General features: G+C 37.8%; 1 long non-coding RNA gene across 1 annotated transcript; it reads right to left on the bottom strand.

Moving 5' to 3' along the window:
- Positions 1–26,436, bottom strand: LOC139589459 (uncharacterized). The gene is made up of 3 exons (XR_011679014.1): positions 26,307–26,436; positions 3,832–3,906; positions 1–57 (listed from the first exon to the last, which is right to left on the bottom strand). It is a non-coding gene; the product is annotated as an uncharacterized lncRNA (long non-coding RNA).

The following is a 26,436-nucleotide window of genomic DNA, read 5'->3' as shown; positions in this document are numbered from 1 at the left end:
ACTGAAGAGGAAAAAGTCTCTGCACATGAGGTTGCACCACTGGAGCACTTCCATTTTCTGTGAAGGAAAAAGGGCTTTCTTAAATAAAGATAGTAGACTTCTGGAAGCTGACATTCGTGCAGTAACCTATTGTTTAAATCTGCCTGGATATTTCATCTCTAGGCAATGTCTTTCCTTTAGCAGACATACAAAATTCTCTAGAGAGCACTGTGTACCAGTGTATAATAACACACTGAGTCAACAGGAGACCTTCAAGGACATTAGTACAGTTTGAGACATTTGCACTGATAGGCAAGAGGCTGGGGAAATTGTCAAAAACATATATTCTGATACATAAATATTTATTTTCTATAAAATTAATTGAGAAATAAAGACAATTCCACATTAAGGCATTGTCAAGAATCACATAATAATAAATAGAAAAAATAAAATAAAATAATCCGGCCACCTTTGCATAACGTTTTGGAGAGATTGTAAGTTAACATTTGTTAAGAATATTAGTAGGTTTCCTTTATTAGGAAATGTTTTGTCAGTGAATAAGAAGGAAAGTTGATAGAGTATCTTAGTAAAATTTGATGATAGTTATAAAGTTTGGCTCCTACTCAGTAACTTAGGAAATTAAAACCACTAAATCTAGGATTTTCTCTGCTGGGACTTAATCAGGTCCAATATGCAAACTGAGGATTTATAAGGGCTTTTCTGAAAGAAATAGGGAAATGTCAGCTACAATATCTTCCTAGTTCTACTGAATCTGTTAAGTCTGCCCAGAGAATATAATACTGCAGTTATCTCATTTACAATGTTATTGTATATGATTCATGACTATGGCATCAAATCTCAATCCAGGGTCTGTATTTTTTATAAAAAAATTATATGTCTATGAATTATTTTCTTTCTCATTTAAGAAAAATATCTAAAAATCTATTTACAGTATGTCAACTTAATGGAAAACTGAACATGTGAAAAGACAAGAGATTGTGTGAAAATGGACAGTATCTTCAGACACCAATGAATATCTGCAATTAAGCTAATGTTCCTCACTTCTAATTAAGCAATATGAAGCATGAAATACATTCAATAAGTCTGGAATTATGTGTATATTGAGAGATTCTGATGGAGGCAAGTATAAATGGAGAAGATTTTTGTGAGAAATGGAACACCACACTCTGAAAACACTCCACAAACCACTCTGACAATCTGTTGTCCTTAGAGTAGAAATTGGGTTACAAATTTATTAAATGTCTACAAATTGAAAAAATAAGGTGTTTTCTGACCAAAACACATTGTGAAATTCCCTCCTTTTTTTTTTTTTTAGGGGGAGTGGAGGGAGGAAGTCTCAAAATCTTGAAACACTAGAGGTAATCGTTAAATTTAAATTATACTTCCTTGCCATTTTTCTGTCCTTTTGATTTACCAGTTTTGTGCTTATATTTCCTTCTAATTCAACCCCAAATATGCATAACCACAGTGAATCAGAGTTGATTCTGGAGATATGATACTGTTTCTAAGCCTTTCCGAAGCATAGAGCATGGAAGAATATGCAGAGGATGCTGCCCATCCCATCAGAAATGGACACGTCCAGTTCATGCACAGTCTGGCCCTATAGATATCACAAAGCTTATCTTTGAAATGGTGTGCAAAAAATAGTGGTATGTATGGATTTCCTCAGTAATAAAATACATCCCACTTCTACATACATACATGTGTATTTATGCAATAAATGTAATAGGCTATATTGCACATAAATACATAACATACTCTAGCGACTTTCTGTCATGGAGTGACTGCATCAGAATCCCTAGGGAACAACTAGAGATGTCATCTATCTGTGCTTCTGTAAGGCCTTTCACAATGCTCACTCACCATGTTCTTCCTGATTAACTCCATCTCAGATAGACCCAATACACTGGTGGATGAAAAATTGGACATGACTGGACACTGGCAGCCCAGAAAGCCAGTCCAAATCTGGGCTGCAACCAAAGCAGTGTGGCCAGCAGGGCGAGGGAGGGGGTTCTGCCCTTTGGCTCTGGTGAGACCCCACCTGGAGTGCTGTGTTCAGCTCTGGGGCCCTCAGCACAAGAAAGATGTGGACCTCTTGGAATGAATCCAGAGGATGCCTGCAAAAGATTGTCTCTGCTTTAATAAAAGTCTGAAAGAATTGGACAAGAGAAGACTCCAGGGACAACTACTGCAATCTTTCCATTATAAGCAGGGTCTGTAAGAAAGGTGGAGGGTGACTATTCACAAAGACCTATAGTGACAAGATAAAGGTCAAGTCTTAAATTGAAAAAAGGATAGGTTTAGATTGGAAATGAGGAAGGGAGTTTTAACAAAGAGGTTGGTGAGGCACTTGAACAGGTTTCCCAGAGAAGTTGTGGATGCCCCATCATTGGGAACATTAAAGGCCAGGCTGTACAGGGCTTTGGGAATCTTGATCTAGTGAAAGATGACTCTGCCCAGAATGGGGTAGGACTGGATGACCTTTAAAGGTCCCTTCCAATCCAAGCCATTCTATGATTCTATAAACTGCTTCAGCTTTATTTGGGTTGGTAACCCTGGTTGTCTGATGTGAACTGGCAATGTGCAATAAATGCTTGCATACAGTATTAACTACATAATCCAGGTGGATTTTGCATTAAATCACAGTCAATTTTACAATTTTATTAGTAGGAATCTTAACTGACAATTTGAACTGAGTTATTGAATAATGCCACTTATCACCTCAAGTATCAGAGACTACATATCAGATAAAAACATTCTGATGCATTTTTTTGTCCCAGAGTTGATGCAATGTAAGCATTCCTCCATCTTAAGGAATTCCATATTTTTTCATGCAGAAATACTTCTTTTTCAATTCTGTTTCTTGGATTTATTTAGGATTAGTGTTGCTTGCATTATGTGAGTGATTTAGAGTTGTAAGGCATGGTAATTTGATTTACTGTTGGGACTAGCTTTGATGTACATATGTCATTTCCCATTTCAAAACTAAAGTAGTTAAGATCATATTTGAACAGTATTAGTTCAAGTTTTCCAGCTAGCTCAATATAAACTGTTGTTTATCAAACAATTTCTATAGCAAAAATGACAAAGGAATTTTTCTTCTCTCTTAAAGGTAACAAATGCAAGTCTCGGTAGCTCATCTGCTGGTGCCTTTCTATTCTCCTTACTGAATGGTTTCATGCATGTAGAAAGACATGCTAATAGCATATAATAAAAACAGGTGATAATTTTCTATTTCATTATTAAAAAGGCAAATGTATGTGGTGATCCAGCCCAGAGAGTAGTGAGGCACTGGAACCAGTTACCCATAGAAACTGTTGATGCTCCATTCCTGGAGGTATTCAAGACTAGGTTAGATGAGATTACAATCAACCTGGTGTTGTGGGAGGTCTCCGTGCCCATGGCATGGGGCTTGGAACCACATGTGTGGTGGTGTTTAAGGTCCCTTCTACCTGAACCAGTTTTGATTTGATGAATCTATGATCTTGTAACTCTCTTCTCAGCAATACGGTTTTTCCTTTGCAGTCAGGCGAGCTTTGACCTTAATCTTCCTTGGAACCAACATCTCCTTTATCCAAGAGCTGATAGCCATAAACATCATTACATATATCATGAAATGATGTGCTGGTTTTAGCTGGCATAGAGTTGTTTTCATCCCAGTAGCTTGTGTGGGGCTATGGTTTGTATTTGTGCTGGAAACAGTGTTGATAAGACAGGGATGTTTTTATTACTCCTGAGCATGGCTTCACAGAGCCAAGGCCTTTTCTGCTCCTCAGCCCACCCCACCAGCAACCATGCTGTGGGTGCACGAGGAGTTGAGAAGGGACTCACCTGGGAGGGGACAGCTGTCTCCAACTGATCCAAGGGGACATTCCAGACCAGATAAGCCATGCTCAGCATATGAAGCTGTGGAGAGAAGAGGAAAGGAGGGGACACTGTGATGGTGTTTGTCTTCCTGAGTAAGCATTACACATGATGGAGCCCAGATATCCTGGAGGTGGGTGAGCACCTGCCTGCCCATGGGAAGAGGAGAATGAATTCTTTGTTTTGCTTCATCTTTTTGCACTGCTTTTTTATTACATATTGAACTGTCTTAAGCCTCAAGTTTTTTCACTCTCCCTCTTCTTATTCTCTCTTCCATCCTACTGTGGGGAAGTGAGGAAATGGTGAGTAGGGCTTAGTTACTGGCTGGGGATAAACCACAACAAACAAGAAGTCAGTGAGGATGTGGAAAAGAAATTCTTATGATAGAAATAAGAACAATGAGTGAAGTGACCTTTAGTCACTAAGTGACAACCTCCAAGGTCTGTAGTATATGCAATGTCTCCAAACTATGTGAGAATAAAGCCTTTTAAGACACCCAGCCTCTGTTAGAAAGTGCGGTTGAGAGCGATGGCATGTAAGGATTTAGATATTATTTTATCTATTTATCTATTATTTAGACACTATTTGTCCTAACAGTTCATGCAGGGTGACTAGAGGTTGATGACAGATCTGTAGCAGAATCTCCTCATGCACAGATTCATAATGTTTAGTTTCATCTGGTCCTGATAAAGCTCTATAAGCAGCAATCAGACAAACTTGAGCATGAGTCCAATATTCAGGTTCATGTTTGTCACAGGCCAGTACTGTATGTTGGTCAGCATATTTTCATCAGCCGTAGAAAACAAATTTATTGATTAACACATGGATGAAGACAAACACAAGCAAGATGGAAATGGTATTAGTAGACAAAGACCAAAAAGAAACCACCTTAGGTATGGAAAAATTCCTGGCTGTCATAAGTCTCCTTTCACTGATGGACTCTATTCAACTCAAAATATAAAAATGGTCTTAGATTCATTCTCAACACAAGACTTTTTTAGCAGTATGAGTTTCATGATACCTGTGATAATCTACAAAATTCAGCTCTTCCTGATTCCACAGATCACAAGACTGAACACAAGACTGCTTCCCATATTTTTGCAATGGACCAAAGAAAATTATTTCTTTGCAGAAGATTTGTTTTTTCCTGCTCTTTTTTTTTTTTTTTCACTGAGGTTTAAGGAATTAATGTTATGGTACTCACATCTGCAAGAACTTTTATTCACTCAGGACTTATCACCACCATCATCTTCTGCTAGCCTGTAATTTCTTTTGCAATTTTGCTGACTAACAAGCAATTAAAATACTCATCTTTATTACATACCTTTAAAATTCAAAAAACCCAAGTTATTAGTATTAGCACCTACAATATGGAGTTATGATGACCTTGATAAAATGCTGTGAAAAATGAGTGAATAATATCTGAGGGCTGAAAGATTAATTGCTACTCTTCTTTGCTCAATAAAGATATTTTAGATTCCCCATTTGTGAACAATGAAATAAAATGTGGCAAACAATAAAGTAAGGTCATAATTTTGATACCTCTTACTAACTCTACATTGTCTGGCTTGAAGCAGTTTATCACAAAGGATTTTTTCTGATACAGAAAAGAACCCTTATCAATAAATCAGTATTCAGTATCTCAAGAAAAGCTATTTCACAATAATGTATATATTTTACTAGAAAATAGAGAAGCTACAAAAAGTATAATTCAGTGGAAAATATTAACACTGGCTTATTAAATGGCGTGCCTTGAATGCTCTATCTCAACATATAAAACCAGAAAATACAATTATTTAAGAAAAAAAAATCTGCTGTTCTATTCAGCAGGTAACTGTGATGAAAATATTACAATATGACAGTAACAACCAGAAAGCAATTAACAGTTTTGCCACAAGTGCTCAGACTTCCTCGATCACTTTCATCAACCACACTGTTCTAGGAAATCAGGATTGCAAGCAAACTGGACCATCACATGTCTGTTATCATCACCCGAATGGAGTATTAATAAAAACCCCTCACCATTTCACTTCAGAGAATAAATTCTGACTAAATCTGCTGAGGATTACAAATACCGGTATGTCAAAACTGGCTTTACATTTTAGAGACAGACCTGCCAGTTAGGAAATTTAATGCTGAGCTTTCATCACTTTTCTCATTCATAGCTGCATACTGTGAATTAGAATACAGTTCAATCAGATGGTTTGGGTTGAGGTAAATTTAGGATTATAATTAATGTTTGAATGCAATAACCAGAAGAATTCAACTTGTATTGCTTTGACAGGTTTTTTTTTTTCCTCTTGCAAAGAAGCAAATCAATGTTTCTTACAAACTTCTTACATATTACACAGATTCTTGCAGAAATTATAATCACAACCAAACTACACTTTCTTAAATTTATTCCCTCTATAACTGCTGATCTTTATTGCTATAAAGTGTTTCGGGTATAAAATATTTGGGATATAAAATCTTTATTTTGAAGCCCTTTCTCTTCTCATTATAGCCAACATCTCTCAATAGCTCAGAGTGGGATTTCACATCCTTAAGTTGTGTGGAGGTGACCGAAGCAAGCAGAAATGTCAGCTACAGTGAATGGTGGGAATGAAACCCTTTGGCAGGGTAACGATGCCTCGGTCCCTGCTCCAAACAGATGCCTGACAGGGACTAGAGAAAGAGTCCTAAAGCTAGATGGTCTGAAAAACTTTAGACATAGTTTTCTCATATTCAGATAACACTTGTATTCAGGTTTTAGTGTTTATATAGTTACTAAAAATGAAAAGATGCAAATACTTACACTTGAAGTTACAAATATGCTACTTGGAATATTTGTAAACCTAACAAAGAAAAGTTTAAAGTGACCTTTTCTTCACTTGGCTTTCTTTATCTGCTTAATAATACGAATAATCATTCCAAGATCAACCCTTTCGTGTCCTAATGCCAAGACACATAAGACAAAATAGAAATTAAACATGAAAACAAATCAGCACTATAAAAGGGAACAAAACCCCAAACAAACAGGAGTTTATGATAATAAAGTTGAATAGTATGGAAATGATTGGGTTTGAGTCTAAAAAACTGCTGGGGGGGAAATATGCTTATGGATTAATTGTTGAACTTTTAAAACTGCAAGAGTTTCCTTCAGAATTGAAAGTCACAAGAACAAAAATGTCACTGACCTACCTAGTTTTCTCTAGTGATAACATACTTTCCTGAGTCTGAATTTTAGAAAAGCTCTGTTGGAGGCATCTTTTTCTTCTGTAATTCAGAAATGAAAGTAAACTAAGGAGCATCACACACACTTTTCACATATTTCTATTCTCCAGTCTCAAAATGCATTTAATTATAGCAGACTTGTGAAGCAGACTTGTAGTTTAGCTGAGTTTGGATTGCCCCTATGGAATGTCCTCAAATACTTTCCTCTGACAAGCCTATTTTCTTTCAGTATCAGCAACTACAGTGCTTCCACACTGACCACAGGATAGTATAAAATATTTTAGCTGTCTCTGTCACTCCTTGTCTGAAGGATAGCACATTTTTCTAGTGCAGATCTTCACATTCTGGCATTGTGTTTAAGAGTTCCTCTCCTCTTTCTCACAAGCAGCCTTGTGACAGTCCTTAATCCATGTCTTCCCCATCTTGAATATATTTGTATCTGACACCCCTTCTTCAAATTTGAATTCTCTAAGTCCTTTCCCATTATGCTCATCTGCCTACAAATAACGTGAAGTTTATAAACATTTTAAGTTTATAAACATTTAAAAGTTTATAAACTTTTAAATACTTTCTTTATATTATGTGCAAAAAGTATACTGTACAAGCAAAGAGCAAGCAAGCAATAAAGAAAGAGAAAGAGGGTAATAGGAGCTACTGATAGCCCTAAAGCTCATTTATAGTACCACTTCTAACACCTGTACTATGATATAAAATTCTGTTTAAAAAAGCCGATTGGAAAGATAACAGCTTCACAACTTCAGGCATATAAAAGTTCTTAATATATATCTTACTTAAAGTCAAACTTAGGTGAGAGCAAGGACGATTGCCTCTGCTTCCACTCGTTTCTACCAGCCATAAGGTTAGGGAAGCAGAAGTAGCCAGAGCATGAACTTTTCTTAAATTATACATCCAGGCTCCAAGCACACTTTTATTGCATGTCCTGACCAGGCAGATTCTCGCCAGAGTGTGGCCTCCTGTAGTCATTTGACAGTGTTTGGTGTGTCCTTGGCAGATGCTCCTGTGTTGGTTTTGTACGGCCTCCTTTTGGTGGCCAGGGAGGAGGGGGCGGGGGATCCACAGAGGTGGCTTCTGTGAGAAGCTTCTGCTGGAAGCTTCCATCCTGTCTGGCAGAGTCTATCTCTGATAGCTCTGAAGATGGACATGCTGCTGGCCAAAGCTGGGCCAGTTAGAGATTTTGTCAACACTTCTGTGATAACATATTTAAGAAGAAAATCAAAACAAAGGTGGTGGTGCAGTTTTAAGTCCAGCCAGAGAAGAGGAGGAGATGAGAACACATGAGGGAAACAAGATGGAAACATCCAGGCCAGTACAGAAAGGGGGAGGAGGTGCTCCAGGCACCGGAGCTGAGATTCCTCTACAGGCCATGGTGAGGCAGCTGTGCCCCTGCAGCCCATGGGGATCCATGTGGAATGCAGAGATCCACCCACAGCCTGTGGGGAAGGTGCCCAGACTGGAGTGGGTGGATACCTGGAGGAGGCTGTGATCGAGTGGGAGACCCTGTGGAGAGAGAGGGCCCTCATTCCAGACAGAAGCAGCCTGTCCTTGGAAGACTACACCTCATGGAAAAAGTTACCCATGATGCAGCAGTTTTGGGAGAACTGCTGCTCCTGAGATTGGACCCACATCAGAGAGGTTCACAGAGAACTCTCTCCCATGCGAAGGGACCCAAACTACTTCTCTCCCTGTGCCATGGAAGAAAATCACAGGTGACGAACTGACCAAACCCTCATGCCCTCCCCACCCTGCTGGCCATGCTGCTTTCGATACAGGCCAGGACACATTTACCTTTCTGGGCTGTGAGTGCCCATGGCTGTTTCATGTCAAGACTCTCATCCTCCATCACCCTAAGTCCTTCCAGCAGGGCTGCTCTCCATCTGTTCATCCCTCAGGCTATGTGGATCCGGGGGTTGCCTTAACACAGGTGAAGCACCTTGCACTTGGTTTTGTTAAATGACATTATGTTCCCCTATCTCCACTTCTGGAGCCTCCAGGTCCCTCTGCATGGCATCCTGTCCTTTAAATGTGTCAGCTGCACATTCAGCTTGATGTCTTCTGAAAATTTGCTGAGAGTGCACTCAATACCTTAATCTATTAAATTAAAGGGGATATTAGGTAACAGTGGTCTCAAAATTGACCCCTGAGGTCAACACTTGTCATTTGTCAATGCACTTTTCCATTGGGATTCTGAGTCATTGACCACTGCCCTTTGGATGCCCACCATCTTCCTATTCATCTAACAGTCTACTCATCAAATCCATCTCTCTCCAATTTAGAGGTTACCCCATCTCTAATTTGGAGAAGGATTTTTAGTTGGGATCCTTCCCTTCACCCACTCCAGAAAAGACTAATCCATCTATCATACAGCAGATATTTTGAGCATTATTTCCTCTTTCAATGTCATTTTGGACTCACAAATTAGGTGTCCCTTTTTTATAAATTCTGCAGTTCATATCTTTCCCTTTAATGAACCCCAGGTTCAACTCAAACTCTGATGTCACTGCCAGAGTTCTTAAAAATAAAAGCAATGTTTCCTTCCACATTCAGGTTACTGCTATTATTTTAACACTCAAAATCTCACCCAAGAAACAGGAGACCAAGATTTGTCACTTCAGCATGAAGAATTTAAATACATAGCACTCATATGCCCAGCTGACTGTCCTAATAATGGGAATATGCTGGTTTATGCAGTTTATGCAATATTTGTGAAATCAGAGAGAGAGGGAATACAGGTGGATGCTTCACTCCATAGTGCATGGCTGAAGACAGTTTGCTGGAATTTAAATATCCCTAAATCCCTTGAAAAGTAGAATTTCAGAATAATTTCAATGAGGTTGGCATTGTTGCGAATATAAATTACAGCTGTTAACATTAGATAACTTTATATAAGTCCTTAGACCTTAGACTTTGACCAGTTTCCTTAAAAAAATGAGGAAAAAGTGACAAATATGTGTTTATGCATTTACAATGAAACAATGAAGCTCTGGCCTGCAGAGCACAGACCACTGAAAATTTATTCATAAATAAAAGTAATACTCACAGAATACATGCTGACTTTCATTTTTTGCTGAGTATTATTATCAGTATTCAGTCTCCTAAAAATCTCATTCCATAATATTGCGAGTATCTTGAAACTTAACAAGACTCTCCAAAATGAGCATTTTTCTAAAAAATACTTTGATAAATAAAAAGCATGTAAGAAAAGCCTAATGTGCACAAACTACAGTGAAGAGTAAAAGAAATAATGTACATATTTTTGTGTCCTATAAGTACAAACAATAGGGAACTATCCAGGTACACTTTGCTTGTTTTAGCTAAATCTGAGATGTAAACCCAAAAGCTCATACTAAAGGATACGTACCTGTGTCATTCACTAGAGTGAATTCCCACAACAGCCAAGTTCCACTGCTTTGTACAGGAGGCAGAACTGTATATGACAATGTTATCAGAAATTGGATTTTCAATTTCTTATGCTTTAATAGAAAATATAATTTGATGACAATTTCAATATGAAATGGGTGTAAGAAAACATCATGGTAATGCAAACACCGTCCTGTCACATCAGAGTGTTTTAACAGAGTATTTTACTAATTCCTTTACTATGCCCTGAAAAGCACAACATTGAACAAGACACACATTACAAACAACAGTTAAGGATTTTACTGGTATTCCTTCCAATTTGCTTTACTTCTGATCACACTTTGCCCAGGTTAAAATTTCTTAGTAAACAGTATTTTGAAAGGAATTCTCCATTTAGCTAATTGCACATGAAAATAAAATCAACAATAAACCCAAATCTAAAACCACCCAAAATACAAATATTTTAAATTTTTCAGGTACACACTTAGAAGAACACATTTATTCAACTCCCTAAATTCCACGATGCTCTTCTTCATAAGAACATGATATGTTTTGCAAAATCTTTTTAACAAAATATTGAAGCCTAACAGGATCTAAAACCAACAAAATTTCCTTAAAAAATTAAATTTAAATAGTGGTGCATTTCTGAAAGTTTCTCTATTTTCACTTTTTTCCCTTACAATAGAAGCTCTAACCCAGAACACTAATAAATCTGTGAGACAAGTGTCAGCTCATACAATTCTGTTCTTGAAGCAAGAATTTGTGTTGCTTTAGAGCTTTTTAAGATAAGTTTTATTCATAAAGTATCAGGAATACTTTTACACAAAGACCTCTTTGAATTTGCATTTTCTCTCCTCTAGTCTTTCTGTTTTTGTCAAAAAAATAATCTGTTTATCTGTTATAGAGGTGAGATTTTGTGAAGGTATACATATCATACAGTGTGTACATGTCTATGTTGTTTTCCTCATCTAAACATTGGGAGCCAAAAATGGACACTTGAAGTCAGAAGTAAAAATTTGGAAAGCAGCAATTTGGAAAAAATTATGGAAAAAAAATTTGGAAAGCAGGAGCAGGGAGGTCATTCTCCCCCTGTACTGAGTACTGGTGAGGCCACAGCTTGAGTGCTGTGTGCTGTGCTGAGCCCCCTAATTCAGGAGGGATGTTGAGATGCTGGTGTCCAGAGAAGGGCATCAAGGCTGGTGAAGGGCCTGGAGCATAAGCCCTGGGAGGAGCAGCTGAGGGAGCTGGGGGTGTTTATCCTGTCTCACTCAGGGGAGACCCTATAACTCTCTGCAGCTCCCTGAAAGGAAGGTTTAGCCAGGTGGGGATCAGCCTCTTCTCCCAGGCAGCCAGTGACAGGATGCGAGGACAGTAACTCTTAAGCTGTGTCAGAGGAGGTTTAGGCTGGACATTGGGAACAAGTTCTTCACAGAAAAAATGACTGGGCATTGGAATGGACTGCCCAGCGAGGTGCTGGAGTCACCATCTGTAGAGATGTTTAAAACTGGATGTGACACTCAGTGCCATGGTCTAATTGACAAGGTGGTGTTAGGTCATAAGTTGGACTCGATGATCACAGAGGTCTTTTCCAACCTAGTAGATTCTGTGATTCAGTCTAAGGAGGCAACTACCATGTTTTCCTGCTCATATGAAATCTCAGAATTCGGATCTCATGTAGTAAATTAATAGAGCTAAATTGTGTTCCTGTTTTGATCACGTTGGTGATCAAAATTCCTTGGTGATGACATAAGAAAACATATTAATGATGCAAACCAAATAGAAAATATAATTTGATGACAATTTCAATATGAAATGGGTGTAAGAAAACACTGCCATTTTCTATGACCTGGTTCAGTTTTGAAGGGTTATATTTAACTTCCTTATCTCCTCCTCCTACAAAAAAAACAAAAAACAAAACTCACAAAATTTAAAAAACTTTGGTTCTGTATACTGATATATAGGGTGACTGGAAAACCACAGATATTGGTTTAGACATCTTAAGTGGCAGAGATGTCATTACAATGGTACTGAATAGTGATGTATGTCATTAAACCGAGATGTTGCATGACATGTCTTTCAATTATTTGGTTGCACTGGAAATACTGCAGGAATTTCTTTTAAATAATGTAAAGCTAATGGCATGCCAATCAAATTCAATAGAATGTCACAAGAATGCAGATAGCAGGAAAAAAATTGCATCATTCAGTTTATTGTGTCCCCTCCCCCAGTAAAGAAGCATCTTTCACCAGGAACATGAAAACAAGGCAAGCTGGCTGGCACTTGCATCCAAAATGGTCAAAATTCAAAAGAGGGGTTTTTTATAAATTTTGATGAACAGGTTCAAAGTGCAGCAAACACTCTCTTTAAAGCTCAGGGCACATGTCTGCCTCAGAGTTCACACACTTGCAGACTGATTGGAGGTACATAATTTGACAGGCCAATGTGTGGGGCACAGGTCTCTATTATGCAACATAGATAAGATACCAAGACAGATTTCCATGACTTGTAACTGAAAACACAGGAAATGAGGCAAATATTGAAAGGAAATGTTTTATATTTGCTTACATTGTAACTACATTAGAACTGGCACACAGGGAATTTTGTAAGACTTATTGCCCAGCAGGAATGAATTGTCTTTGACTATGCTACAAACTATTTTTATATTTCCAGTGATCATGAATCATTTCTAAACACCTCAATCATTATTTCTTCAATACTGATGTACTTTTAACTAGAAGATTCTGCTTGCAGAGATACAATTTTCAGGTAAGCAGAACCAATCAGGGCATTTTACACGGAAATAAAAAAAATACAAGTGAAATAAATGCATTCTCTAGTCTCATGCCAAGGAACATCCTACAAAGGAATGAATGGAGACTGAATCATATGCAATTAGTTCTTCATTTACAGTAAGAAAGCAGAAAATGTATTGAGTTGGGAACACAGACAGGTCAATGGAAGAGTCTTTTCTACAGGAATCCATATGTTACTTTCAAGCAAACTGTGTATACACTTAGCTTTACAAAGATTTGAAGAATACAAGAAAGGAAAATTACAACTTCAGTGGGTTTTTATTTTTAGTGCCAGGGTGAGCAGTTTTCCCAACAGCAGGATTCCTAATTATGATTAGCTATTTGCAACTGTGGAGGATAAAGTATGTTAAGTGTCTGCATTTTCATCAGGATGAGAGGATGGGCTGTTGAGTTTTCTTCACAGGAAGCAATGGCCCTTTCAAGGGCTTATCATTGACTAAGTAGGAAAGAGGCTGTGCACTAGAAATGTTACAGGGTGGGCCTTCTTTTGACATCTTATACCAGAAAGTATGCTGTTGAGCACACTGCACAAAACACAAACCTTCTCTATCTTCTCTGTTACAAACACAATATAAATATGCGAACTGCTCAGATTAAAATTTTCCATATTTTAATTAAAATTATTCACACATTTTGGGAGCTAATACTGGTAATGATAAAAAGGAAAATGTTCCTACTTTGATGCAACGGATGTGAAAAGGGGAGAGTTGCAAAAATTTTCATTTTGTTTCTCAGGTTCAGAGAGGAAGGTAAAGAGATGAAAAAAGCTTGACTTATAAATCTACATGTACTTGATACTTCCTCAAGAATCTTAGCAATTTCATGTGACCCTGAGTTATTCTCCAGCCTCATCTTAGAACAAGAACAAAATAGCAAAAGCAAAATACTTACTACTTACTCTGATAACCTGGTCTATCACATGCCTAACTCCATGTTTCATGTTTTCTACAGCTATTTACTGAAAATCCTGGGGGGAGGGGGGGATTTTACCAGCAAGTCTTGCATTCTTGCAAGTAATCTCAAGATACAGTAAAACAAAATTATGGGGAAAAAATCCTCCAAAATAATAAATTTCCCTTTTATGCATGCAGAAAACTTACTCATGACAAGCATGAACCATTTTTACATATGTACATGCTTGTTAAAACTCAATAATAATTATAAGAACTTTAGGAATTATACCATTATTAAAACTTCTAACATTTAATTCACTAGTATACAATCAAATGCCATGGCTTATTTACATCTGTGCAATCAAAGCTGAAAATTAAGACAATCACTCAAAGCATAGTCAGTAGAAAAAAAACCCCTAAGTATAAAAATTGAACTATGTATGACCCAGAAAATAACTTTTGGTCTCTGTCACAGTGATATTTAGTCTGCATTGGGATATAATTCTGTACCATGGCTTCATAAAATCAAAAGAGTTAGGCAATGTTTTATGTATCGGACATTACCGTAATTCTGGATCTCAATAAAGAACTGGAAATGACAGAATCTTGCCTGATTGCTTTTTAATTTTTTTTAGTGATGTAAAGGTAACTCATTTGCCCAGAGAGAATCATCTTCATTTCCTGATTAAATGCAATCAGAGTGCTTTTGCTGGCAATCTGGTCTAATTTAAAAACTATCATACCAAGTGATCACTGTTAATAACTACTAGTATTATACAGCTTTGAAATGAAGGTCAAAAGCTATGGTTTGAAAGCCAAGACAGGATTACAGTTGCTGATGGAAAGAGCTCTTTACTCTTTGCTCAGAGCCCTGATATACAATCCAAATGGTCCTTATGACAAATGTGCATAGCAGATATTTTATTCACCCCTCAAACAAAAAACACTAGCAAAAGTGCAGTGGAACAATATGGTTTCTCAGTCTTTCTACTTGCAGAATCTCAGATTATACTGCTTATGGAATTTAACAGAATTTCTTACTGTTGCTACATAGAATGACTATCAGAATTTGTGAAAGAGTACATCAAAATTGCATGTATACCCAACTGTCTTCAAGCCTATTATGGGCAAGGGAAAAGTATCATTAAAGTGCATTTCCACTGAAAATGCAAAGAACTAGCACCCAGGAGCCAAAAGAACAGTAAGTAAAAGAAAAGTAGAGGAGGTACCACCCCTAGTTCAGCCAATCAGACCTAGTTCTCTAGGGCAGTGGACCAGCCTAGTATCACATTAGACAGGAAGATTTCACACTGCTCATATGCCAGCAGTTCTCATCCTTTTGTCTTTTATGATACAAAGCAAAGATGGAAAGTTTCTCCTACAATCATTAAACATAAGTAGAAGTCAAAACACATTTTTTGTTCATTTTGTCATCAGCTGCAAGTTTTAATTACAAATGCAGGGGCAATGCCAAATGGCAAGAAAGGGGCCCTGTCATTCCTGCCCAAGATCCCCCATGGTTTCCCCACAGTCTCCAAGCGCAGTATCCACTCTCTACAGTGTAAAAGAAGAGTATTCATGAAATCCCTCATTCTGCAGAGGTCTGCATAGTTCATGTAATTTAGGCTCAATCTTCTGATTGCATAACAGTAATACAGGGACTGAGACCCTTGAAACATTTTCACAATACCACTGTTCTGCACATATCAGTGGTGAGATCAGCTACTGCTCTTTCTGTGGGAAATAGTGATTGCCATCAACACTGCTATGCAGAGGGTTGTGATGAGGCTGTACTCTCAGCCTGAGCTTCCCTGCTGCCCCATCTGATTCTGGTGATGTATTTTCTCAAAAGGCACTCACCTTCAAGCAGCATGGCAGCTGAGAGTGGGGAGTTACAAATACCATGTCTAATAATAATAAAATGATAGCGACACACGCCAGCACAAAGACATTTTTAAGGAACCAGAATTCAATTTAAATAGATATGTTAGTTCACAGAAAAAGCATTTGTTACTTTTTATAAAACCTAGTCAAAATAAGCCTGGTGTGGGGGCACTAAGATACATTCTTTTGTTCGCAAGTAACAAAGAGCTTTAACGCCTGCCTCAGTTTCAAATCTCTGTGCAGCCATAACAAAGTCACTGCTGTAGCACATCCATAATCTGTAGTGCATTTTGAGATTCTCAGATGAAAGACCCTATATAAGTGGAAACTATTATTATCTATATAGCAGATAGATCCCAGCTCTGCAGTAATATGCTGTTCTCCTCAGGGGGCTCAGGCATGTGAGCTGCTAAGTACTCTCCATTTCCATTGCAACTCCTTGCAGCTGAGAGCACTCAGCACCTAGGAGGATCAAGCACGGAACTGATTCTGGGCTTCAATCTCACAACCTTTACTTATGCAAAGCTCCCACCATGGTTTTTAAACTGTGATTTTGGCTGTGGAAAACGAGGTAGAAAGAGGAACACTGGAGGAAACAGAAACACTGGAGAAAAAAAAAAATAAAGCAAAATTCAATAGAACAGCAAAGATGTAAATTATTTAAACCATTAAAAGGGTTATGGCAGTTTGAAGACTAGATTAGTGAGATTACTGTCCTGCCATCAGATGACTAAATAAAGCCCCCATCAACCAAGAGAGATTGTACCAGCAATAAAACTTGTAATTTCAACAAAGAAATACACATTTTTTAAATTACAAAATAATGAAATAATTATTACATGAGTATTAAATGTAAAAATATAAATGAGAAATTCAAAATCTACATGCGCATAAACTGAAACATTTGCTTTGTTTTGCTCAGTGCACACACACAAAGCAGTAAATTTCTCACTAAGGGTTTTCCCCCTTCCCCCCTGCCCCCACTGGGAACAGCACCATTTCAAATCCTCAGTATTTCCACCTCTAATTGCTAGAAGGGTTCATTATCAGCTGTCTAAAGTGCAATACATCAACCTTGCAAAGCTGATATACAAAAGACTTTCACACATCTGATGGGCTGCTGTGCTAAATACATCTTAATTTGTGCTGCATCTGCTGTTTTCTAATTTGTTTGTCATGCTGTGAATGCTACAGATTATGCTACAGCAGCTCTCTGATTTTTTATTTTTAAAAACACAGCAGCTATTCAGGAAAGAAATGGCTGAGTGCCACCATTGTTCCTCTGATCCATGGAATGACATCAGTTTCCTCATATTAACCATTAAATACTTGATGATATATGTTTAATATATTACATGTACATGCTAATATATTACATGTACATGTTACCATATATCTTAATATACAAACTGTATGTATGTATGATATTTACACCTTCCCTATCAAAATTCATTAGAATATAGATCTCTTCAAACCAGTTTATCTACATTTGAAAGAATGTCTAATTTAAGCCCCTTCATGTTCTGTATGTCCTCAATTTTTACTGGCAAGCCATTTTTCTGTTGAAAATCTGGAAGAGTGCTGCTAAAATCCTGAGTCTTTGTGATTCATATAGATAAATAAAGCCTGATGTCTTTTTTACACATTGAAGGATATTTCCTTGAACCCACATACAGTCCTCAGTGAAATGAGTTTGGCGTTGTCTGTTCAGTCCCTGCTGAGCTGAAAAGCAAATTGTGGAACAACATGTGTAATTCAGCATGATTCATAATACATCAAAGACTGCACAGAAGAAGCCTCAGCTTGAACTGGCAGGGAAATTAAATTTCTACTCTTCCCTTCTTAAAGCAGAGTCCTCCCAGGTGCAGTGAGCACTAACACTGGGCAGAGCACGGTGAACTCCTAGAGAAACAGCCTTTGCGGTCATCAGCCTTCATAATCATGAGAATCACACACACATCCCTTCTCCAAAAATGAGAATGAAACTTCAGGTGGTATTTTGCACACATCCTCGTGAAACTTCACAGGTTGCAAGGTTAGAAGGAACTCACTTGGCACCACATACACCTTCCAAAAGATCTTGATCTCTCCGAGGTCTTTCTTTTAGGGAGGCTAATCCACTACCAATCACACCCCCAGCAAAAAAAGCTCTCAAAGAGATTTAAAAACACATATCACCAAAAAGCAGAATCTTGTCATCGCCTAATTCCCATGTGATGTACACACAAAAAAATACCATAACCTAAGCCATAAATGTTGCTACAAATAATGTTCCTTACTTATTTATGTTTAGCTGTCGGTTTTCCCAGCTAGACAAAAAATGTGTTTTGTGCAGGGTAGGTGACATGTAATAGAAAGGATAACTCCCTTTGTTTCAGCAAGCCCTGACTTTAGAGGAGCAGCTGGAATGCAAATTTCCTTTTGCTTTTGCAGTGTGATTCCTGATACTAAAGACATGCTGAGCTATTTACATAATCATAGAATCACAGAATCATAAGATCACTTAAGCTGGTAAAAACCTTCTAGACTGAGTCTCACTGTTAAGCCTGCACTGCCAAGGCCACCAGTAAACCATATCCTTTAGCTGCCCATGAAACCCATCTTTTAAATACCTCCAGGAATGGTGATGCAACCACTTCCCTGGGCAGCCTGTTCCAGTGTTTGCATCAGTCTCCATTTTCCAGTCAAATGCCAATCAGTCTCCAGTGTTAAGACAGGAACAGGCAGCAGCTATTACAGAGGCAGCTTTATGACTGGAGAAGCCATAGACAAATCAGTGCTACCATAAAGAAGTATGTTTAATCAATAAGGCATATTGTTACACTAGTGTGGAAGAAAAAACACCTTGTAGAGTAACAGCATTTGTAAAGGTTAATCAATTCAGCTAATTGTAAATGCTCTCAGTTGCCAGTCTTTAAAGAGTTCCTTCTCTTTGTAGCAGCTAATTCATTGGGATGTAGCAGTGCTAAGCTGGAAAGGAAGGAAAGGAAGAAAAGCAGTCAAATTTCTCATTACTCTCTGTGCTGTACTGTGCCTCTGTCTGTAACATCAATATATTTACCAGAGGGAGATAATCTTTTCTTTCTGCTAACACTGCCTTACCTCCTTCATTACACAATAAACAAAGCAAAAGGTCTATGCTTCACAGTCCAGGCCGATGAAAAGGAAATCAGGTTATTGATCTTTTTGTTCAGTTCTTTAAAGGCCAAATGTATGACTAACCATTCAAGTAGTTTTTGCAGTGCTCTTTATTTCATGGCCATAAGGAAATATTTTTTTTAATTCTAAATAATTGTTTCCTGTAGAAAAAGGGACAGTCAGCATGATTGTTGAATTAGTTCTCTCATGAGTTCATGAGAAATAAAGATAGGTCCACACTATAATAAAGGAGATATGGGCTGATTTCAATTTTTTCTTTAGACCAATTTAAAATGAGTGATTCATATAGATCAAATGAGCCTATGAAGGCATGTTGATGGTCTCTGACACTTGTGAACTGTGTAATTGTTTACTGTTTATGAAAGAGTTTCTAGTTTTCTAAGGTGATGCCAGGTCTCTCCTCAACCTACATTCAATGTCACACTTCCATACCTTGAGTTTGAAAACTAAAAGCTTTCATTTAGGCACCCATCTTAAATAATGCCAGAGTTATCCTATGGGCTTGAAAGCAGTGTTTGGTTTTGTCCCTGATGTATTTATGGCATTTTCAGTAACTAAAAGATATTAGCACCTTTTAACTTTACTTTTGCAAAGCCAGACAGAGGTCAGAGACTTCAGGTCTTCACAAAATCAATCATTATTGATTAAAGGTCAAAGCAAGTACTGAAAAAACTGTGTGCACTCCCCACTAAACAAAGCACTGTCCTTCCCATAGCAAAAAGTAAATGAGAACAGAGGGGGAAATAGCGGCTTGTCTCATTCTTTCTGCCTTCTAAGCCCCAGCTGCCAACTTGGTCCTTGTCCTTTCTGTGCCCCTGCCGGCTCCTCCTGGACCAGTGCAGCCAACTGTCCCCAGTACCTGCTTGGATATCTCTCAAGAAGAAAAATCAGGATATTTTTTCTTGTATTTCAGAAATCTGAACACAGGCTGTATTTGTCAAAACTGCCAGGACCAGGCTCTGAGGATTGGTAGCAAGGATACACCCAGGAAACATACATATTCATACAAGGTAATTCAGCTAAGGCTATCATATCAACACTCCTACTTGGACGAGAATTTCATATGAAACTGATAGCTGTATGTTTGGTTTGGTTGTTTACAAGTAGATGGTCTGATAATTCAGCTCTCTTACTTTTTATAGAGAGGTCTCTCCCTGCTAAGCATATCATTAATATGTCAACTTTCAAGTCAAATGATTAAAACAAAAAAAGTGTTACATCAGCTGAAGAAACATCTGAAGTGCAAATTTCATTACTTCAATGGCAATTAGATATTTGCTGTGTTTAATAAGTTTGTATCTTTGTTACAAATTTCTAGCAGAAAAATCAAGTAACATGATGGGTTGGGACACAACAAAAGCAGGAAATGTCATTATGGAAGGGTGTTTTATTAAGCAGAAATGCTCTTCTAAAAACCGTTGCTTCAGGTATCAGTTAATAAACCAGTTGTTTATTTCACACAAATAATTGCCACTTAAGTGTGCCACACAACTTCACAAGCATAAGGAATGGTAAGGAAAAAACGTGCATCTGCATTCCAGCCCAGTCAACAGCGTAGGTGTTGAAAGCCTAAGAGGTGCAGAGCCTGTCAGGTGTGCTCTTCCTAAACCGCAAAGACCTTTTTCCTCTGTCACTATTAACCCGATCTAACCTTCTGGGTGCTGCTGCAATAACTTTAAGGAGAGCTTTATGCCTGTGTCTAGGCAGCTGCTATAAGTTTCAAAGTCCTGTCTCTCACACAACAAACAAACCTGTTACTCTCTGAGGTTTGGGTTTATATTTTTTTTCTTCTCATCCTTGTATTCTTCACCACTCACATGTTGCAACCTCTTACACCTGCACCTCTGCCCTCTCTCTTCCTCCTCCCACTTCTTTTTCCTTTTTTAAAAGAAATAGTTTAATTTTCTTTACAGATGGTAAATTTTCACATCAGTTTAATAATCTCTTGAAGGTATACTGGAGTATTGCTCAACTCACTTCTAAATTAAAGCAATTATTAAAAAACTTTGAAGCACTTTAACAATTTTAAATCACTCAGCACTTAGCAATTTAAAATTATTGGAGCAGTTTTATAAGCACTTGAATTTGGAGGTGATCAGAGACCTGAAAATGTGCAATATAGAGTAATTTAAAATTATTAGAGTACTTCACATTTTTTATAAGCTTTTCCGTTTAAAAGTAATCGGTTTCTGACTTGTGAGCTTGTGCATTGTAATGTAAGTGCTTCTTATTCTTAGAGAGATACAGCCTATTAAATCAAACTGCTTCAATAATTGTAAATTACTGTGCATGGACATGCTCAAAAATCTAACTTTATTTCTTATATTAAAAATATTTTTCACTTCAAGTCTGTAAAAAAGACTTTTAAGTGACAGAATAGTAATTTAAATTTTTGAAGAAGGCTGATTTATATTATCCCAGGAATAAAAACAAATCAAAATACCTACATAAAAACACACAGATTATGTAAGAATATTTTTATGAGCCCATATTATGAATCTTTAATTACGTTCAAAATCAGCCTTCCTCATGTACAGCTTAATTTTTTAGTAAACACTAGATACACATTAATTTCATGAATAAAAAAATTCAGCTCAAGCTTCATATAAAAAATTGCGAGAATAAATCTGTGTTTTTCTGGGTTGTTCACAGTTGTGATTAAACGTAATCCCATTAGAGATTTATACAACTTCTATGTACCTTTGCACATCTTTAGGATATAATTTCTCAGTCTCTTCTATCAATAACAGAAGGATCTTATCTGGAAAATTGTCTCAAAACAAAATACTCATAAAGATTCAGTATAGGCATAAGAGATGGTCACAGTGTAGATATTGCTGCATATGTACAACAAAAAGGTATAAAATATACTTTACAAAAAAAAGATCTTTCAGGTGTTTTGCAGGAGTCTGTTCAGATTGGGTTTTTGCCAATGGAAATCTTCAAACATTAGGTACAGCAGAAAAAACAACAGAAGACTCTGCTTGCTAAAAACCTGGAAACAATGATAAGTTAGCCTTAACAGCGAAAGAGCTGAAATGCTCTTACTTCAAAGTGCTGCGAGTCAGAGTGTGCTGATCAGAAGAAAGCAAATAAGAGCACATTGAAGCAAGTTGTGCCAAGTAGCTTTCCATAAAATAAAACATCTCTAAGAGTTCAGTGAAAGGGCAACAGTAGCAAGACTACAGTGCTCTCTGGTAGATGAAAGCTTTAGACTTTAAAGTCAGATCTGAGAGTGCACTTATTTGTGTTTATATATTGTGACTTGTATTCCTTTCTATATCAAAATTGTAAGAATGAAAAGCTGGTTGATTGCTCCCATGAGCAACTAAATTTCAAGCAGGCAGATGGGATTAAACACTAATGCCAAAATAGCATCATAATTAATTATCATGTATCAGCAATAAATGCTGTATCTAGGCAATCCTTCATGATTCAATCTTTATAAAAAGTGAAGCAATGATTTAACATGCAATGTTTGCATATCAGACTGCAAACATGAAGGTCATGTGGAAACTTTTGAAGAATCCTTTTAAGCGATCAAAAAAAATAAGAAAGGACAGAAGGATAAACTAATTGTTCAGTCACGTTGAGTTTCTCAGAGAAGGCCATTCAGCTTAGACAGTTGAACTGTCATTTTTTTCTTAGCTTCTAGAAACCTTTTTTCTTACCTTCTAGAAGGTCCTTGGCAGTGTAACCTAACCCAGAGCCGGCAGTGAGCAAAAGCATTCAGTAAAGATCCAGTAAAATATGCAGTAAAGACCTAGAGAAGTGTATAACACAATGCACAATACTATGGAAAAAGCTGCCTGTCAGGGACTTTTCTTCCTCTGCTATTTTCTCAAAATAATAGCCTTGAGCCCCAAATTACAGGAAATTATATCCCTTTCTATGAAAATACTTATGCCACTGGATATATATTTGTTCACATTCTGTGTTCCTCTCAGAATCCTGTAGAGCCCTTCACATAATAAAGAATTACACAAGTTAATGCAAGCTAAGCTCTGTATAAAAAGTGGTTCCATTTATCTGTTTCAAATTTGAGTCTTCAATTCCACAATCATTGAAACAGCAGCTTTCCTGTTTTACAGGGTCAAGCTTCTTAATATTACTCATCTCTTAAAAATGTCAAGCTACTTTTCAATTTCCTTTCATCTACAGTTCGAGTCTGGAGTAAATGTCCCCTTTCTTCTGTTGTTCCCACAGATGCAACTTCAAAGACTACTTCAGAAAAGGTTTTGCAGGGTTTGTATTTTTCTAAAAGTTTTTTTGGAGGGACCTCTCTTTCAATTTTTCTGCACATCTCTAATAGCAACCCATACTAGAGCTCTTTACCAAAAGATGTTAAAATCTCTTTAGAGGACTCCTGCTGTTTGTTAATTCAGTAGCTATACTACTGAGCAGTTCTCACAGTCACCACATTAGCAGCCATCAGCTGTTGTAAGCATAAAACCTCAATTGCTTTTCCTCTGCAATATATATAAGGCCATGACCCAACACTATGTAGCAGCTCCTCAAGTCACCTATGGAAAATTTCCTTCTTTACAAGAAGATGAGTGCCAATTATAGTAGTTTTCTTATCTCTTCTATTTTGTTCCCTTTTCCCTCATTTTAGTCCTTTCTCCAGTAAATAAGAGACACACTCCTTTACTCTGTGATGTTTCCATGTAATTCCATCTAACACTGGATTTTGGCTTTGATGCGCATTCCATTCAGACAGCAGCATGGCAGTCAATAAACTTAGTGCAATCTGCTCTGATCTTCAAGCTAGAATTAAACTGTTTATTTTACTTTAATTTATCAGTTCATGTTCTGCTGTTTAACTAGGAGTTATGATTATTCTGGTTTTTAAACATATTTTATTGACCACAATCGACTCAAAGTTCTCCCCATCTTCGGCAAACACAGGGAAGCTCCCTTGTGACTACTCACAGTGTTGTCAGAGGATTTTCTCAGCTGTTTCACTTTACAAGATCACTTGTCCCCAGTAATACATATATAATTCACATATAACTGAAATAGTTCCCCAAAAGCCATTCATCCCCAGAGGAAACTGCTCTTTAATTGTTTGTTATGCCCTCTCAGCAGGGAGGCTGGCTTACACCATACATGTGCATCATTTTATTTAAATGACATCCTACCTTGCTATAAAAGCTGCCAGAGCTATTTGATCTTCTTCCACTAAGGCTGGCAACTACAGAAAGCCCCCTGAGAACAAAGCAGCAGATGAAAAAGAAGTGCTGATGCTCCAGGCAAGCTCTTTTAGTCAGAGCTGTACCAGCAGCAACATGCAGCAGGAAAAAATACATGCTTCAAAGGTAATTACAGTGTGCTGCATCCTCCTGTCTTTATTTAAGAAACTGGGGATTGATTTCCATCCCTTAGCAAGGGGAACTGCACCACAACATCAGCCTAAATGACCAAGCATGAATTTCAGTCAAGAAAAAGAGGCCTCTCTCCTCCACTCTCTGCCGTTCTTTCTGCAAGGATCACACCTTGTGACAAATTTCACAAGGCTGATGTCCGGTTGCAGCACCTCTCCCAGACACTCTAGTGGTGACTTGGCCCTTCCTGGCATCATTTTCTCACTTCATTCCCCCGACCATGTCACTTGCAAGTTGTCACAAATTGGATTGGGATTTTTTTCCAGAAGGATTTGAGATTGGCAGTGCCGATATCCTGCTTAAACGGGCAAGATGGGGATGGAACTTAGAATGAGAGAATAGCATCTCACACAGCTATGCAAATGCACAGGCTGAGTAAAATCAGCTGTTTTGCTTGTCAGATGTTTACATAAAGCTTCTCCACTTCTAATGTTTGGGAAAATTTTTTCCTGAGTTTTGGGTTCATTTTCAAGCTCAAATGAAGCATTAAAAAATATTCCCACAAAGGAAAGTAGAATGGCTGAGTTTCTCTGGGTTTTGCATGTTAAACCTCAAAATCACTTCTAGGTTTCTCAAAAAGCCTTATGGGGGAAAAAAAAATGGTTCACCACCCCTTCCCTGGACCCAAACTAAGTTTCAAGTCTGTGGCAAAAACAAGCTATGTTTAAGGGATTTTTAAGGTTTCAGTATAAGTCGTAGTCACAGGTTTATATTCGACCCTAAGATAATAAGTAAGCACATTAATTTACAATATGTCATGTCACCCTTCTGATGAAAAACATCATCAGTATGAGAAAGATTATAGAATTTTTACTTCGGAATACTTTTCAACTAAAAAAAGTCACTGAGTCTCTGGAGTCTGAGAACAAGAGTTTATACCTCTGGCATAGGGTTTAAAGGGCATGCCCTGCAGATCCTTCAGCAGGATTACCAAGCAAGCAAAGTCTTCATCTTCAGGGTCCAAATCATCTTTTAATGGCTGTTGGAAATGCTACCAAAAAATTTCAAAGTGTATTTTTAGGCTTCTACATTTAATTCACACACTATCAGTAAAGATCAGAGCTATTTATCTCCATCTCTCATTTCAGTGTTGATTGGAAGAACTCCTTGCAGCCAGAGCAAGCACAGCAAAATTCTGCTTGGGATAAAACTGGCAAGGGCACTGGGTTTTTAAGTGGCTGTTATCAATTCACCCTGTTAGCACCTGCTGCTGCTGCAGCTTATCCAAGAGCAGTACTGGCTCATTGGGTTTCCATCGTTCTGACTGGAAGTGCCAAGAAATATGGCATGGATCAAACGCCTCAACAGCAGCTGGAGATCTTAGAGGAGGATCAGAACAACCTTGATTCACACCAAGGTAACCAATTCAGAAAGACTGAAGAAAAAACAGAAAGGCAAAGGAAAGTGCATGTGTACCAGATGACTAATTCTCGCAAACCTCCAATTTTATAAAAGGATCAAATACATTTTGTATATTTATACACTCCCATTTCTTTCTTTACCAGCCAATGACAGCCTTCAGAGCACTGCATAGATTTGCCAAAAATAATTACTCTGGTCACTTAGCAAAGCAGAGGATCTGTCATCCAGAAACATATTGCTTAGCAACAGTTCTCTTACCCTTCCTCCCTCCCTCGCAATAAGCAAACACCGCCTGCCCTCCCCACACCCTCTCGTTTATATTGGCTTTCTGGCTGCTGGCCGACACAGCTGCTCACCTGGGTGTAAAACTGCTCCTGAAAGGAGGAATCTGTGCTGTTTAAGTCCAAGTACACATGAGAAGATGACTAGTGTAGTTCAAGAAAACCCTGGCTGCCAGGAAAAGGTGCAGTTTCTGCCTGTGATAAA

This window comes from Agelaius tricolor, unplaced genomic scaffold, assembly GCF_023055355.1.
Source record: "Agelaius tricolor isolate 1412-34295 unplaced genomic scaffold, bAgeTri1.0.p SCAF_4, whole genome shotgun sequence".
Taxonomy (NCBI): Eukaryota; Metazoa; Chordata; class Aves; order Passeriformes; family Icteridae; genus Agelaius; species Agelaius tricolor.
Note: the sequence above shows the minus strand (reverse complement) of the source record. Positions and strands in the feature narration are given on the sequence as shown.